Source organism: Hoplias malabaricus, chromosome 2 (genome assembly GCF_029633855.1).
Source record: "Hoplias malabaricus isolate fHopMal1 chromosome 2, fHopMal1.hap1, whole genome shotgun sequence".
In the NCBI taxonomy this organism is placed as follows: domain Eukaryota; kingdom Metazoa; phylum Chordata; class Actinopteri; order Characiformes; family Erythrinidae; genus Hoplias; species Hoplias malabaricus.
Window position 1 is genome coordinate 77,470,560 of NC_089801.1, and position 12,874 is coordinate 77,483,433.

Sequence of the window (12,874 nt, forward strand, 5' to 3'; positions counted from 1 at the left end):
ACCTGGAGGAAACCCACACAGACACAGGGAGAACACACCACACTCCTCACAGACAGTCACCCGGAGGAAACCCACGCAGACACAGAGAGAACACACCACACTCCTCACAGACAGTCACCCGGAGGAAACCCACGCAGACACAGAGAGAACACATCACACTCCTCACAGACAGTCACCCGGAGGAAACCCACACAGACACAGGGAGAACACACCACACTCCTCACAGACAGTCACCCGGAGGAAACCCACGCAGACACAGTGAGAACACACCAAACTCCACACAGACAGTCACCCGGAGGAAACCCACGCAGACACAGAGAGAACACACCAAACTCCACACAGACAGTCACCCGGAGGAAACCCACGCAGACACAGAGAGAACACACCAAACTCCACACAGACAGTCACCCGGAGGAAACCCACGCAGACACAGAGAGAACACACCAAACTCCACACAGACAGTCACCCGGAGGAAATCCGGAGGAGATGTGTGACTGCGACACTACCTGCTGGACCACCGTGTCGCCCTCATAGCCTTTCACACCCCTGAAAAATCAGTTTCAAGGGGTGTACAGCCCTCCCCCTCAAGCCTAACCCTCTTTCCCAATCAGAATTGGGACACCTTTAACCCTAGGCAAAAGGGGTAAGTGGTAGAACTAATGGGGAGAAATGGGATTCACCCCCACCACATCACATACACCTGCTCCAGAACATCCCATTTGAATTAGCTGTTTTCCTATGGAGAGTATACAAACTGTGTACAAATCTGATTAGCCAAAAAGGGTCACAATTAGTCAGATTCAGTAATTATAACCTTGTGGCCCATGATCGGGAACATTAATGAATAAAGTGTGTATACAAACATTTGGCCATAGTGTTTTATGATTTATTATTGTTCTGCTGTGCCTAGAGACAAAGTAAAACCACTGAGCTATTACTGCATTTACCACCTTTATTGAAGTGACCTCACAAGGGCACTATGCAGCAAGGAGCAAGTGAACAGCAGACATTTGAGCTTGGTATGTGGCGGAACCAGCAGAGGCCTCACCCCAAGCCCCAAGGGTGAGCTCCGCTGACAAACACTAACTCAGTATCATATATCAAGCCATAACACACAAACAAACCGCCCTAAACAAGCCCTAAAACAAGAAAAGAACAGCCGAAGAGCATGCTGGGAGCACTGCCACGAGTACATCAACCCCTCCCACACTCTGTATCAGCACATCGTTAGTGTTTTTGTTTTTTTGTCCGATAATTTGTCGAGGAGTGTCCGTACTTTGACAAATAACGTGAGATTTGATCTCGACTTGAGCTTGTAGGACCTGTAGTGCACTGCTGGAGTGCAGTGATGAAGGGATGAGGAGGCGGATGCAAATGCAGATGTGGTTTAATTGCAACAAAAATGGGTAAACAACATGGAACAATACAAGAACAGAACAGCAGAGTGTCTAAATGTGTACAGAGAATCGTACGAAACAAACTGGACTCAACGTAAAATCACTGACAGACAGAAACGAGCCAGGCTTAAAAACCTACACAGAATGAGATACCCCTGAGAACTAGACCCATGACAAAAAGAGGGCATACACTCCCATGACCACACTCCTCACAGACAGTCACCCGGAGGAAACCCACACAGACACAGAGAGAACACACCACACTCCTCACAGACAATCACCTGGAGGAAACCCACGCAGACACAGAGAGAACACACCACACTCCTCACAGACAATCACCTGGAGGAAACCCACGCAGACACAGGGAGAACATACCACACTCCTCACAGACAGTCACCTAGAGGAAGCCCACGCAGACACAGAGAGAACACACCACACTCCTCACAGACAATCACCTGGAGGAAACCCACGCAGACACAGGGAGAACATACCACACTCCTCACAGACAATCACCTGGAGGAAACCCACACAGACACAGGGAGAACACACCACACTCCTCACAGACAGTCACCCGGAGGAAACCCACGCAGACACAGAGAGAACACACCACACTCCTCACAGACAGTCACCCGGACAGTCACCACAGCAGAGTGTCTAAATGTGTACAGAGAATCGTACGAAACAAACTGGACTCAACGTAAAATCACTGACAGACAGAAACGAGCCAGGCTTAAAAACCTACACAGAATGAGATACCCCTGAGAACTAGACCCATGACAAAAAGAGGGCATTGTTATATACACATGCACCAACAATATCAAATCAGAACACTCACACTTGTGCCCTTTGTTTGCAAAGCTGTAGGGTGTCCCGATTCTTTCATTGTCCTCAAGACAAGAGCTGGGTGGCACGGTGGCGCAGCAGGTAGTGTCGCAGTCACACAGCTCCAGGGACCTGGAGGTTGTGGGTTTGAGTCCCGCTCCGGGTGACTGTCTGTGTGGTGTGTTCTCCCTGTGTCTGCGTGGGTTTCCTCCGGGTGACTGTCTGTGAGGAGTGTGGTATGTTCTCCCTGTGTCTGCGTGGGTTTCCTCCTGGTGACTGTCTGTGAGGAGTGTGGTGTGTTCTCCCTGTGTCTGTGTGGGTTTCCTCCAGGTGACTGTCTGTGTGGAGTGTGGTGTGTTCTCCCTGTGTCTGCGTGGGTTTCCTCCGGGTGACTGTCTGTGAGGAGTGTGGTGTGTTCTCCCTGTGTCTGCGTGGGTTTCCTCCGGGTGACTGTCTGTGAGGAGTGTGGTGTGTTCTCCCTGTGTCTGTGTGGGTTTCCTCCGGGTGACTGTCTGTGTGGAGTGTGGTGTGTTCTCCCTGTGTCTGCGTGGGTTTCCTCCGGGTGACTGTCTGTGAGGAGTGTGGTGTGTTCTCCCTGTGTCTGCATGGGTTTCCTCCCTTGGTCCAAAAACACATATTGGCAGGTGGTATGGCGAGTCAAACAAAAGTTTGTGTGTGTCGCCCTGTGAAGGACTGGCGCCCCCTCCAGGGTGTGTTTCTGCCCTGTCTATAACTGGATAAGCAGTTATAGAAAATGAAGGACTATGAATGCCTTGTATATCACCAACACAATCCACACGGCAGTATTTTCAATGATAATCATTGCAATATCTCTGTTGAATGTAGTTTGAATGCATTATGTCCCTTTTCATAACAAGCAGAAATCATTGCTTGTCCTTCGCCAGTGCCACAGAGCTGAATTTACCTTCGTATCCCATAGAGTCAGGAGTGGGTGATGTTTGTGGTATGCTTTTAAAATTAACTACGTTAGAATCCAGCAGCACTTCCCTGACATCACTGCAGACCGGCCACTGAAGTGCCACTAAAGCGCTGCTCTTTTTTTATGTTCTGATGACGTTTCAGGTTCTTGAAGGGTCACCCGGTGTCATAGGGGATATATTTTAACCACTGCACCTTGTAACTCAGACACAAGAGCCAAGATAACACTCAAAAACAAGAGGTCGCAGTCAAATTAGGAAATGGGATTCACACTAAGTTCACTGTAGCATATGTCACCATTTAAAAGGATATAGATTCCATATAAGGTCACAGGGCTGTGGGGCAGTGAGAGTGTGTTGCCTGGAGTGATGGCGCTCGTCCACTATCTTTGGAATGAGTTGGAGTAGCTTCTGTGATTCAGAACTTAACATAAAATGTGAGTTGAATGCCATCAAACCTTCACAGAAATATCTCTTCCAAAAGAGCAGAGACTGATACCTTGGATGAGTAGTGTCCATGTGATGTTGTATATTTCCTTCATTATCCCTGCTATGCTCAGTTCAGCAAACATGTGCAGAAGAGTGATCACTTTAATGGATGTGTTTTTATCTAATCGAATCCTGTCATGAGCACTGAACAGTGTAACGAACCTGAAAAGTGTAACTTTACATCACCAGAGACTGTCTGACTGCGCTGTGCTGGGAATAGATGTGTAACCCAGCACAAACCCCTCAGAGCTCTTATGTGGCTAAGTGGGCTTATATAAACAGTGTGGGTTGGTTTTCTGGTCAGGGATAAAGCCTAGGCCGGGCTTTCACAGAATTTGGAATGAAGATCCTCCACTGAGATTAAACTTTAGTCCAGGACAAGGCTCAATCCATGTCTGGGAAAATGGCTCTGCAGGTAGTAATCCAGCACACAGAATGGCTCTCAGTCCCACCGCATGGTGTTTTTTTATGTTTTCCATTATTAAATCCACCTAATTCAGCCTGTCAGGTGATTATCAGGAGTCCTTATGGTCTGACTGAATGTGGATGGCATACAGGACTAATATAACAACTGCCAAAAATGTCTGGGGCTTTGCTGTCTGTATGCTTTCCCCTGTCCAATGGACACCCTGCTGATCGTAGGCCCATATTGGGACCACTCATTACTGTCCTGTGTTCAACCTCTGACTCGTTTTTAAACTGATCAAACAGACTTTAAATTCACAGAAACTTTTATTCTGAAGTCACCTGGAGCGGGACTTGAACCCACAACCTCCAGGTCCCTGGAGCTGTGTGACTGCGACACTACCGTGCCGCCCCATAATATGGTCAGTTTATGTAAAATAAATATATAGCCTTTACCTATTATATTATGTATAACATTCTGTACGTGTGAGTACTGACGCTTAGAGTTAATCACTAGGGAACAGTAATAAAACTGGAAGTCACTGTTACCCATTTTCAGCACGGAGAATAAAAATACGAACAGTAGTCTGCTGAGGACAGTGAGTCATACCAAATATGAAAAATTCATGAGTAGCATATAATAAACTTATATATATATTACCTTCAGGGAAGCCATCAGATGACTAAAATGTCCATTTACCATTTTCCGAAATGTAAACTACTCCAAAGCATATTTTGTAGCTTTGAACTGGGTAATGGATTTTGCACAGAATGCTCTTTTATTGGTAGATTTTCAGAGACACAGAGAAGAGGGTGCCTTCAGGAGCATTACAGAGGTGTGAAGAACATCACTGTTAACACTATTTACAGTTTGACCTGCTCTTGTCAAATTATATGTTTGCCTGATTTTGAGAGGAAAAATATGTTGACATATCCTCAGTAGAGAGTTCTCTTTAATGTGGGAGCTACTGCACAATCCCTAGATAGTTCATTCATTCATTATCTGTAACCCTTATCCAGTTCAGGGTCGCGGTGGGTCCAGAGCCTACCTGGAATCATTGGGCGCAAGGCAGGAATACACCCTGGAGGGGGCGCCAGTCCTTCACAGGGCAACACAGACACACCTACGGACACTCACACCTACAGACACTTGAGTCATCAATCAACCTACCAGCGTGTGTTTTTGGACTGGGAGGAAACAGGAGCACCCGGAGGAAACCCACGCAGACACAGGGAGAACACACCACACTCCTCACAGACAGTCACCCGGAGGAAACCCACACAGACACAGGGAGAACACACCACACTCCTCACAGACAGTCACCCGGAGGAAACCCACGCAGACACAGGGAGAACACACCACACTCCTCACAGACAGTCACCCGGAGGAAACCCACACAGACACAGGGAGAACACACCACACTCCTCACAGACAGTCACCCGGAGGAAACCCACGCAGACACAGGGAGAACATCTCTCACATCAAAAATGCAACTTCATATTTTCCAGCAGATTTCAATATTATACTTGTTTTTTTTCAGTCTGTGTGTGTGTGTAAATATATATATATATACATGCTGGTTTGCTTAAAAATAATCAGTTCTATAACGATTTTTTTTTTTTTTAGGAAAAGGGCTATGTGAGGTTTTTGTTGTGTTCTCTCTGTGTCCGCATGGGTTTCCTCCAGGTGCTTCGGTTACCTCCCCTGGCTCAACAACACACATTGGTAGGTGGATTGGCTACTCGAGTGTCCATAGGTGTGAGTGTGTGTCGCCCTGCTAAAGACTGGTGACCCTCTAGGGTGTGTTCCCACCTTGCACCCAGTGATTCCTGGAAGGCTCCTGACCCACCGCAACCCTGAATTGGTGAGTGGTTATAGACAATGAATGAATATTAAACGAACACTATGCCTTATATGTTTTACCTTAAAATTACAGGTTCAGTGTTGTTGTGATAGTTCACTGACCTGTAGTAAGAGGAATACAGCATCTGTTGTTGCTACTCTGGGCTCAGTAACTTTGGAGGATGGTAGGAAATCACTCTCTTCCCTCCCCACTGATTTAAATACAGAGCTGTAAAAGTGAATTACACGAGGTACCCTACTCCAAAAGTTACATAGTGCAACTTCTGCAGTGCTGAGCTTAGAGTAGCAATGGCAGAGGCTCTATTCTCCCTGTTGTAGCTCAGTGGAGCATCACAATGGTTTGTAAAAACCTACAACCTAGAGTTACCCAGACAGTGCAGGTACATATTTACCAGCTGAACACTTTTGCTCAACATTTAAAAGTCTGTTTTAAAAGTCTAATCTCATGCATAATGTAATTTAATCTCAACAGAACTGACCAAATTCGAGAGATGGATTAAAAACGTCAAAATAATTAATGTTGCTTTAATTTTGTTCATCAGCAGATGACGCAAGACCTGAGAAACTGACTCTCAGAGTTCGTTAAGTTCATTTTGTAAGATTATATCTGTTATAGGTAAGTTTCCAGTTCTTTTAGGGGCAAAGGAGGGGAGTATGATCCTTAAAATGTCCTAAATGTGATATGTGACATTTACATCTGGTGCTTTATAAACTCACGGGGAAATGAGAAGTTGTGATAAGACATAGTTGCAAATTAAAGATGAATTAGTCATTATCAAACGCCTCGTTGTTCTTGGAGATAACTTTTCTATAAAAGAAAAATTGACTTTACATTTAAATTACATATTATTTTAATGTTTTACTTATATGCATGATATTTATTGTAAATAATTGCTTAATGACCCTTTATATATGTATTTGTTTATGTTAAATCCCTATGTAATAGAAGCTCAACCCACTTGGAGCAGAACACTAGCTGCCAGTTCTGTTGTAGTAGCTAACTTGTGCCGTTTGGTTTGCTGAGGTAAGGGATAGTAATAGGACCATGATGCCCACCCAGAGAGTGTGAAGCCAATTTTTTCTCTCTAGGACTCTCGGCCCAAGACCACCGAGGCATCACTGGTGATTGAACTAGTGATCGATCTCCCAGTTAGAGAGCTAACACTTAGAGGGCTGCGCAGCTGGAGAGCCCCCCAACAATTTTCTTTTTAGGAATTAAACTAAAACAAGTTCACACTCACTCTTATGGACACAGCCAGTCGAACTCCCAAAGTGCGATTTTGGATTGTGTGAAGCAGCCAGAGGAAACCCACGCAGAGACAGGGAGAACACACCAAACAGTCACGTGACTGTCATCCATTGTTCATTGTTTCTTTACAGTATGTTATGAAGAATTATCATCATCACCATCAAACCATTTCAGGGCAAACACAGGCATCTCTAGTCCCCCAGCTTCCACCAGCGTCTCCTCCTGGGGATCCTCAGGCATTCCCAGGCCATATCTCCTTTATATTTCCTATAAAAATCTCCTATAAAATCCCTCCAGTGGGTTGTGAGTCTAACCCGGGGTCTACTGTCAGTTGGTGGTGAGTGGTAATCCCCCAGCGGTTTCAGATTCCAATATCAACTGGTTCCTCTCAGCACAAAGGAGCAGCAATTCAACCCCAAGCTCCTCCCTAATTACTGAGCTCCTCACCCAATCACAGAGAGTACGAAAACTCATTTCAGCTGCTTGTATCCGTCATCTTGTCCTTTCAGTCTTTACCCAGAGCTCCTGACGACAGGTGAGGGTTGAGATGTAGATTGACTGGTAAATTGAGAGCTTTGCTTTATGGCCTGGCTCCCTCTTCACCACGACGGTCTGGAACAGTCCCGTACGGCTCCTGGAAACAGATGGCACGGTCCCTCCAGGTAGAGGGTGAGAACCCTTCTGAAGTGAAGGAGTTAGGTTATCTCAGGGTCTTGCTCACAACTGATGGGAAGAGGGAATTTGAGATTGAATTGTAGAGGTAGAATGAGAGTGGTCTATAACGCCATGCTGTGAGTGTGTTAAGAACTGTGTGAATGAAGTAAAGAGAGAGGCCGGTGAACAATGAGTAGTTTTAGTTAAAGCCCAGTCCCTTGGTTCAGGGTCTTGTAAACAGGCCTCATATTCGTAAAGGTTAATAGGGCCAGTGACCACACAGAGTAGTCATCCGACCTCGTGACCCCAGAGAGATGACTGTACAGACTGTTGTATATCCACTGACATTTTAACCACGTGAACTGAAGGTGTATGTTAGGATACAGGAGAAGGACTTGAAGACAACACATCGGGTTTTATTACATTCTCCATTGCTCAAGAGTCCATGTTTTGTGCTCCTTACACCGGGTTGTGTCTCTATGCACTGACCTTGGATAAAAACACTTTCCAAGTGGCAGCTCTGTCATAAATTTCAGCTTATTCAATGTTGTGGGGTTTTTTTTCTTTTCTTTTCATTTTTTACCCAATTTTCTCCCAAAGTTGTCAATCATCACTGATTCCAGATGCCTTCTGGGTGTCCCAGGGGCACAATAACTACCAATCAGAAAGCTATTGGATAACATTTTTTTTGTCTGGACTCCTCTCCTTCAATGTGCTTGAAATAGAGCGCTGACCATGTTTTACAGCTGCTGTCTTTCTAAGTCTGAACATCTTACTTAGCATCAGACCTTCATCGCTGCATATTGAACTAACAGGTTCAGTAGAGTAACTGAGGAATTCCTTATTTCAAATTGGTAATATAGGGGCGGCACGGTGGTGCTGCAGGTAGTGTCGCAGTCACACAGCTCCAGGGGCCTGGAGGTTGTGAGTTCGATTGGGGAGTGTGGTGTGTTCTCTCTGTGTCTGCGTGGGTTTCCTCCGGGTGACTGTCTGTGAAGAGTGTGGTGTGTTCTCCCTGTCTCTGCATGGGTTTCCTCTGGGTGACTGTCTGTGAGGAGTGTGGTGTGTTCTCCCTGTGTCTGCGTGGGTTTCCTCCGGGTGACTGTCTGTGAGGAGTGTGGTGTGTTCTCCCTGTGTCTACGTGGGTTTCCTCCGGGTGACTGTCTGTGAGGAGTGTGGTGTGTTCTCCCTGTGTCTACGTGGGTTTCCTCCGGGTGACTGTCTGTGAGGAGTGTGGAGTGTTATCCCTGTGTCTGTGTGTGTGGGTTTCCTCCAGGTGACTGTCTGTGAGGAGTGTAGTGTGTTCTCCCTGTGTCTGCGTGGGTTTCCTCTGGGTGCTCCGGTTTCCTCCCACAGTCCAAAAAACACGTTGGTAGGTGGATTGGCGACTCAAAAAGTGTCCGAAGGTGTGAGTGTGAATGTGTGTGTGTGTGTGTTGCCCTGTGAAGGACTGGCGCCCCCTCCAGGGTGTATTCCCGCCTTGCGCCCAATGATTCCAGGTAGGCTCTGGACCCACTGCAACCCTGAACTGGATAAGCGCTTACAGATAATGAATGAATGAATGAATGTAATTGGCAATATATAAACATTTGCTGGCTGGAGTGGGTTTCTGCTCACGCAGAGGGTTCATGAGGAATCAATGGCTTATCCAATGAAAAATCTTTGTACGATCTAAATGCCCACCCAAACATGACAACCTATTTAAGCCACTGTGCTGTATATATAAAAAATAAAGCTTACTGTCCCCATGAAGCCCACTGTTGGTTCTAGTAACCAGCTTAATTCTGGAGAACCTCTAGAACATACTGAATCAGATTAAGTTCAAATTAAAGTTGTGATTAATTTCAAATCAGAACATTGTAAATCATGTTTTAGTCAAGATTTTTATGTTTACTTTCATAATAAATTCCATCATTAGATCACAATCAGAAAGACCCTTTAGCACTCGGATGAAAACAGACATGAAAATGATTGGATACAATATTTTAATTCAACATTGCAATTATACATCCATTCATTTTCTGTAACTATTTAATCCTGTTCAGCGTCACATTGGGTCCGGTCATACTAGGAAACATTGGGCACGAGGCAGGAGCCCACAGAACCATCCACCTCAGGGCACAAACCTGTGGACAATTTCACACAGTCACTCACACACTTAAAATGGTGGATGGGTTTGCACAGCCATTGCACCTACAAATGTGTTTTTGGACGGTGGGAAGTAAACAAGTACTTATAGGAAACCCACACAGACACAGGGAGAACACACAACATTCCTCACAGACCATTTCTGTTTGTTTTTTACACAACAAACTCCGTGTGCATCTTTGCAGGAATATACCAGTTTGATCTGTCCATTCATCTACATCCCCATCAGCCTGCTACACCTGTCCCTCTCTGCCGGTTTATTCATGTCTGGCAGATGCTGTAATGCTTCTCGAGACAGCTCCTCTTCACTCATTAAATCATTGTGCGAGTTTTGATGCACCTGCAGTTTAGGCACCGACTAATTGGCGCCTTTGTATCTGTCTTAGTTGCTTTGCAGAGTCAAATATCAAAGCCCTGATTATAAGGCCTCTTCTTAGCTGACACACACTGCTAATTGGCATTCAACCTGTGCAGCTGCTTTGTAATTGTAATTTTTTACTTCAAAGTGGTAGTCTCCTTTCAAGGCGTGATTCTGTTATTTCGTCCAGCCCCCTGTGGTTCATGCTGCTCATGCGCTGGATTAAGTGAGCTCTGCTGATTTGTGGTGAAGTCGTCTTGTTTTTTAAGACGTAGTAACGTTCAAACCCTGCACCGGGTCACTTTGTCTTAATAGCCGGGGCTCAACACTAATGATCACTAATCAATATCAGAGAGTGGGAAATATATTCCAGCAAGTGCAGCGTTGAGGGCTCGTTACAATAAATCACAATGACATTCCTAATCTATTTTAGAGTAGCTGTGGTGAATTATTTAGTACCTGTACATTAACGCTATAAAGGAGATTCTGTTCAGACAGGCTTCTAGTGCACAGTTTCCCCAACAATGTTGGTCATTACTGTTTCGTTTGACTTCTGTTTAGGTTTAGAGAACCTGTTTTTCTCTGGGAATTAATGGACATTCTGCTTAAAACTGGCTTTTAAAATGTAATATCCTTTGGTTTGTTATAAAATCAATAGTCATATTTAATATTTAAATTAAAATAAATGTATTTAATATTGCATGTTTAAAGGATTTTGGATACACCTTAATAAAATGGGAATGGTTGGTGATATTAACTTCCTGTTTGTAGCACATTAGTATATGGGAGGGGGAAAACTTTTCAAGATGGGTGGTGACCGTGGGGGCCATTTTGAAGTCAGCCATTTTGGATCCAACTTTTGTTTTTTCAATGGGAAGTGGGTCATGTGACACATCAAACTTATTGAGAATTCACAAGAAAAACAATGGTGTGCTTGGTTTTAACATAGCTTTATTCTTTCATGAGTTATTTACAAGTTTCTGTGAGCAGATGAGCTACTGTCTCTGACTTTACATCTACCAGGTGGACCGATGAAGTAGGTGTGTCTGACAGAGTGGAAAGTGAGTGGACACTTTAAAAAAAAAAGCTCAAACAGTCACTGCTGTGTCTGATCCACTTGTACCTGTAGAACACACACTAACATACCACTGCCACTTCGCCAGTGTCACGGCAGCGCCGTGAATGATCCTGCACTTGTCCTGACCATTAAAGAACAAGGTGAAATGGGGATGAGAATATATGCAGAACAGATGGACTACAGTCTGTAATTGTAGAACTACAAAGTGCTCCTGTTTGGACAGTGGAGCTGATAAAATTGACACTGCTGATAAACAGTCTGTGTTCCTAATCCAGTTATCGTTTAGTGTAGAAGTCATTGGACGGGTGCTGAGTTCACACTTACTCAAAACATATTTTGCTGTTTTATTATTTAGAAATGATGCCGTAAATCTGGATAATTGGGCTTTCAGAAATGAGACTAGTTGTCCAACAGCTTCTTTTATAATTGAGTTTCAAATGAATGGGTTTTCTGTTCTTTCCCAAGTGAAAACATAGTCTTTGGTAATCAGCAGTATGCTACTGAAGCAGCAGATAAAGCTGGAATTTTGTGTTCTTTAATGCTGCTGTTACTCATAATAAATCATGCTAGGTGTCCAGTAAACCCAAAACGTGTATCCCCCAGATGGTGTAGACGTATCATTCGCTTTTATTATTGAGAACATCTGCCGAGGACATTTAATTTGGGAGAAAATGTACACAGCAGTTATCACAGGAGTTTTCTTTCTTGGCATCAATTATTCTTTAAAGTTTATAAAACACACACACACACACACACACACACACACACACATATATATATATATAGCTTTTTCTTACTTATTGATTTGTATTTTTGTGAGTGCTGTTGTACCAGACGTTTTCTGGAGATCTCCAGCGATCATTCACAGTGCCATAGATGGCTGATTGAAAACGCAGAGCTCCAACTCCACGTTCCAGAGAACAGATTGCTACTTTTGACTTGATTTCTGCTTGAGGAGCATGCATTTCACCATCCTTTTCTCTGCTCTACTGTACTCCACTGAGAAACATGACCACGGCTATCCCCGACTGGCTAATACGTTGCATAGCAACAGGGGAGAGAAAGACCCCCCTTCCCCATCCTTGGGGACCCCCTGCTATGGACGGCAAATGGCACAGTTGGGACTCAAACCTGAAGCTCTGCACAGCTCTGCTCTGCCAAGCACTGATTCTAACAGGTGCACCCTCAGGAGGAGGGAGTACGGCACTCTTAAAGTGGCTGGCAAAGATTAGCAGTATGAGACGTTTCATTAAATTAACTATAATTGTTGTTATCAAATGACCGACACTAATGTATTACCATTTTACAATAGCATTTTAAAATTATCTTCTAAAAGCTGTATAGAGGAGTGCTGTAATGTGAGACATTGCATGGAAGTATATTAGGAAACTTTAATTATTTTTAGCTCAACCTTCGAGCAGTCTACAAAATTCCTTATAAATATTTTGTATTAAAGGGACCCTATAATGTTT